Source organism: Saccopteryx bilineata, chromosome 1 (assembly GCF_036850765.1).
Source record: "Saccopteryx bilineata isolate mSacBil1 chromosome 1, mSacBil1_pri_phased_curated, whole genome shotgun sequence".
Classification (NCBI taxonomy): Eukaryota; Metazoa; Chordata; class Mammalia; order Chiroptera; family Emballonuridae; genus Saccopteryx; species Saccopteryx bilineata.
In genome coordinates, this window is record NC_089490.1 from 34,724,395 (window position 1) to 34,730,394 (window position 6,000).

Here is a 6,000-nt window from a genome sequence, read left to right on the forward strand (position 1 = left end):
GACCCTCAACTGTGTCTCTTCAACTCAGAAAGTTCATCAGGCTCAGCCTAGTTCCCGTTTCTGTACCGAGTCCTGGAAACTGTTTCCTGTATTTCAAGAATTGCTATCCTTTATCTCTCATATCCAGGCTCTTCAAACTGTGCTTCATTGATTTGTTTGGGGTTTGCTGGGCTTTTTTGTTGATGTTATTGTTTGTTTGTTTGTTTTTGAGAGAGCCAGGGAATGAGAGAGCCAGGGAGAGAGAGAGAGAGAGAGAGAGAGAGAGAGAGAGAGAGAGACAGGAACATTGAACTGCGCCTGTATGTACCCTGACTGGGGAATGGAACTGGCAACCTCCACACTCTGGGATGATGCTCCAACCAACTGAGCTATTCAGCCAAGGCTTAATTTTTATTGATTTTTAGAGAGACCGAGAGAGAGGAAGGGAGAGATAAGGAGGGGAAAAGAGAAGCATTCATTTGTTGTTCCACTCAGTCGTGCATTCTTTGGTTGCTTCCTGTGTGTGCCCTGACTTGGGATAGAACCAGAAACCTTGTCATTTCAGGAGAACACTCTTTTTTTTTTTAATTTTTTTTTTATTATTTATTCATTTTAGAGAGGAGAGAGAGAGAGTCAGAGAGAGAGAGAGGAGAGAGAGACAGGGGGGAGGAGCTGGAAGCATCAACTCCCATATGTGCCTTGACCAGGTAAGCCCAGGGTTTCGAACCGGTGACCTCAGCATTTCCAGGTCAACGCTTTATCCACTGCGCCACCACAGGTCAGGCTCAGGAGAACACTCTTAACCGACTGAGCTAACTGGCTAGTGCCTGGGTTGTTTTTTTTTTTTTTAAGTTCAGGCAAGGCATTACCTCATCTTGACTAGAAGTGGAGGTCTTCAAAAACTAGTTTTCTATATATTCTGTTTTTAGAGAAAAATAAGTAATATTTTAAATATGTACATGAGATAGGTGACTGCAACATTTCTCTTTATGTACAGAACTTATCCTAAGGTACAATGTTAACAGTTTGGGCTTTCCTTTCATTTGTTTTGATATTGAAGTAATTATTATTTAATATATGTTAAGCCTTCTAGATATAGGCACCATAGCTGTATTTTAATTAATCAAATTCCTGCTTTGAGAAACTTGAAATCTAATGACACAAAAGATAAATAATATTAGAACTCAAATACAAAATTAAAATATAATTGGGAAAGAATTGCTAATGTGGAACTACATGAGGCTGAAATTTTCTTTTAGTGGGAGAGTCAAGCTACAATATAATAATCAAAGAAATGATTATTGAGATTTATGAGAAGAGATAAATTAGATAAATTTCCATAACTGGAATATTATAGGACAATCATACAGATATAGAAAAGATGACATATACCATAAAAAATTCTATGAAGTATTTGGTAGGTGTTATTATCTCAATCTTAGAGATGAGAACACTGAAGTCTTGTGGATTCTTTGTTCAAAGACATACCTCCCCTGACTGCTACAGTAGAGCTAACTGTACCTTTCTGAGGCCCCCTAACTGTTTTTTTCTTAATTAATGACAAGACTCCATCAAACCAAACCAACAGTTATTGCCCTTACTACAACATATACAAATTTATTACATGGAAAAAATACATATTTGGGAGGTACAATTAGATCTGGAGGTGGTAGATACCTCCATGAAATGGCAATTAAGAGTTTATGTATGTTTATAAGTGTGAGCTGTATAAAATTTTTGTTCTTTTGACACTATTACTGAATTGTACTCTATCTTATCCATCTTTGAATTTCTATTACTTAGCATATATATATATACATACATATATGTGTGTGTGTGTGTGTATATATATAGTAAATGGTCAGTAAATCATTGTGTAATTAATAAACAAGTAGATACTCTGAATTTAGAAAAACTGAAACTAAGGTATACTAACTTTAAACTTAAAACAGTACTATTTTTACTTTTTTATTGTTTTTTATTTTTCTATTGATTTGAGAGAGATAGAGAGAGAAGGAGAAGCATCAACTCATTGTTCCACTTAGTTCCATTTAATTGTACACTTATTGACTGCTTCTCATATGTGCCCTGACCAGGAATCGAAAGTGTGACCTCAATGCATTGGGACAACACTTTATCCACTGAGTTACTCAGTCAGGGCCAAAACAGCACTATTTTTATTAATTTACTATTTCTCTTGAGATTTGTTAAAGAAGGGTAGAAGTAAACATTTTTAAAGAAACACAAGAGTCTCCTAATCTCATTGCATGAAAGGGTAATAAGGATGGATTGTTTAGACACTTGACTTTTTCACATCTTCTATTCCTTTTCTTTCATTCACATGCAAATCACAAATCCAATGTAACGACTTCCAACTTCCCACCACCTCCTTTGCTGCCCCACTATGGGAAGCCACGTTGACCTCACCTGCACTCTAGCAAATGTCTCTCTGCTTCCACTCTTGCCCTTTTATGGTCTGTTCTCCACTAGCAGCCAGAATGATTTTTAAATGTATCTTATCACTTCCGTGGCTAAATATTTTAATGGCTTCCCATCAAAATGAAAATGAATTTTAAACTCGGTTTCATGACCTATCAAGCCCAATCAGGGCCACTCTGCCTGTCTCATCTACCAATCTCCCCCGCCTCACTGTGCTTATGCTGGACTTGGTGCTCTTTAAAGATAGTGTGTCTCACTGCTCTCTCTTCTTGGAATGCTTTGCCCAATTTTATCCCGGAGTTAGAATGAACATAGAAAGCTCCCAATGGACTCCTCTGAAAAACAACACACATTTGGCTATACAGCCGACCCTCAGCATCCTGGGAGATTGGTTCCAGGATGCCCGCGGACATCCAAATCCACGGATGCTGAAGTCCTTTCTATAAAATGGCATAGTAATTGCATATAACCTCTCCCATATACTTTAAATCAGGGGTCTCAAACTCGCGGCCAAAACAATTTTGTGCGGCCCGCAGACTAATCCACGAAGTTCAAGAAAAGTGTTGCGTAACAGTTGCCTTTTGTAGACCTAGTGCGGCCCGCCGAACGGCTGTGATCTTGCTCTGTGGGCCACATGCTGAGTTGAGTTTGAGACCCCTGCTTTAAATCATCTCTGTATTACTTGTAATACTGAATACAATGGAAATGTTATGTAAATAGTTGTTATTCTGTGTTGTTTAGGAACTATGGCAAGAAAAAGTATGTAGATGTTCAGTACAGAGACAACTATGTAGGCTTAAGTACATCATACACATCAGCAACAATGTAAAATTTTCTCTAATTCTGTTGATTCATAGTTGATAGAATCTGAGGATAGGAAACACATGGATACAGAGAGCTGACTGTATACATATTGTAGGTTCATTAAAGGACCAGTCACAGTGATACCTAGTTACAAACTTTTGGAAATAAGGATGGTTTACTCTCATTTTGCAAAAGTGATGGTTTGTTGTCAAATGGAAGCCATTGCATGGCTTCTCTAGAGAGACTGGCTTTACTGTTTGGGCCACGAATTATCCAGTGTTCGCCTTGGTAGATCTAACAACTGTCATTCCTTCTGTCTCCTTAAGTGTGTTGTCACTTCCACAGCCTGCATTTTTCAGGTCCAATTAACATCCTTAGGGATGTAACACCTAACCTTTCCTCCAAGGTCAACTGCAGTTTAGTTGGCAGGGACAGAGCTAATAGAGCTATGGCACTCAATTTGTTCTTTTACTGGGATCCATTTTATACCATTAATATGGATATGGCTGTTTTGCTAGAAAAAGGAGGATGTGTTCAAGGAGAACATGAAAAATGACCTGGGGAGAAACAGGATATTTCTAACAAAGAGATATATCAGTATAAAAACTTATGAAAAACGTACCATTTATAATGCACATTGTAGTCATTGCAATGGCCATCATTGTTATTCTGAACTGCTTCTCCAGACTGTCAAAGGAGACCCGTGTTCTCAGACAGTCTCTTTTGTCAATGATGGATTTTTCTTTTTATGTTGCAGGACTATAGGATTTGTTCCTCTGCTTAGTTCAAATGGCTGTACTTCTGTTCATCCCTGTTTTCACCAATTGCCCTTCCTCCTTGTTTCTTCTAAGGTGGTTATAGGAGTTAAGAATTATTGTTTCTTTTCTGAAAATAAACAGAAATTACCTTTCTGCTTCAGGGAATTTGAGACTTCCATAAAAATATTAATAAAAATGTGATCCCTGTAGAATCTCTGTAACAATCAATTTTGTTTCATATAAGAATGTTTCGACACCTTGTGTTTAAATGGCTAAGAGTAATATGCATTTGTATGATACTCAGGAAGACAATGCATTCTACCTCTGGTGGACTTTTTATACACCTGCATGAAGAATTTTTGCAAATATTTGGCTTCTCTTTTTCAGGGTAGAAATAGCTACTGGGACGTCACTTGAACTAGTTCAACCAACATGCTAGTAATTGTGAACAAACAGCAGTAAACTATGCTGGTGACTAGAAATCAGAAAGTTGTTTAATTTGAAGAAAACGTCTGTGTTAATGTCAGTGTGACAGGTATGGCAAATAGTTGTAAATGGAAGGAAGACAATGACTGATACAAAAAAGAACTATGGATAATACTTTATTCTTTTCTATATTTATATAACTATACACTGGAGAAGTAATACAACTAGCAAAGGTGCTTTCCAGTGAAGAATGCATGATTCCCAGAGCTCACATCATGTAGGGTATTAGGTGCTATTTGTTCTGTGGGACATGGGCTATTATCTCCACCTGTGTCTATTCTTGTTAGCAGACTGCTTCCTCCTCGAGGGCTGGACCTCCCCCAACATGGTCTGGGACATTTCAAGTGTGAAGTGACCCCCAAGTTTTTGACTCAGGTAGAAAAATATTTCAAGACATGAGTCCAGATGAAAGCAAGAATAAATTTATTAAAGCTTGGGACACTGAGGCAAAGAAAGGGCTGCTGGAGATAACCTTGGGGGTAAACCCAGGATGAGCTGCTCATTGCTCCGCTAAATGCAAGTCTTGTAGGTACCCTTGGAGTTTACAGTAGAAAAAGCAAAATACATGCCTGGGCAGTGGGGGCATGGTGTGCTTAAAGAAGAGAGAAGGCGGGTGTCCCTTGTCCTGAGGGCTTTATCTGTTTTCTATAGGTGGGACTTTTAGGGGAGATCCCAAGGGAGGATTTTAATCAAGAATTCATTGTTTAGTGAGCTGATTTATTAACATGAGAGTATAATGGTGTCTAGGGGCATTTTCTGTTTAGCTTCACCTTCATCTTAGATTGGTCAGGCTCTTTTTTGTTGTTGTTGTTGTTGTTGTTATTTATCTCCCTGCATGAGGTGATTTAAACCACTTGCTCTTAGAGATCTCTGGTTAGGGAGGATAGTCTTGTGATTTATCAGGGCTGTTAATTGCTTAGGCATTCTGGTCATTTGTTCAAGCACTTGTCTAGCTAGGTTCCCTCATTCCACTTGCCAAGAAATTTTCCTACTTTCTTACCCACCTGCTTCACGCTGACATTGCTGCACGGGGCTCCACTCCTCAGTCCCATTTGCAGCGGCAGCTGAAGTTGTTCTGATACACCATTTCCTTCCGGTGTCTCTCCGGGCTTCGGGTATCTTTCCTGCCCCCCAGCTCCCGCTTCACCAAGGGCTGACAGTGGGGCAAGATTGCGTGAGGACACCAGGAATCTCGGATATGAAACACCATGGTCTCCCGTCCCGGGTGATCGCATCTCATTTCCCGCCCAGACTCAAAACAGCAGAGGCAATGTGCCTCTAGCTCCAAAAACTTATGTTTTCCCCACCACTGTCTTGTGCAAAATGAGCGAAGAGAGGAAAAATGTGTGGCATTTTGTTTTAGTGGTAACTATGAGTCATTCTTCTCTTTGTACCCCCATTGCAAGTGAATAAGAGCAGCTTTCAACAGTAGTTCTTTGTTGAACCACCTCCCTGTACTACATACACATGGCATCACCTCCAAAATGAATAAGTACAAAGATAGGTAAAATCTGGTGTCTGGATGCGAAAGGCT

General features: G+C 39.3%; 1 pseudogene; it reads right to left on the reverse strand.

Moving 5' to 3' along the window:
• Positions 1 to 5,701, reverse strand: part of LOC136319186 (glyceraldehyde-3-phosphate dehydrogenase-like) — a 62,059-nt pseudogene extending 56,358 nt beyond the window's left edge.
• Positions 5,702 to 6,000: the final 299 nt, after the last annotated feature.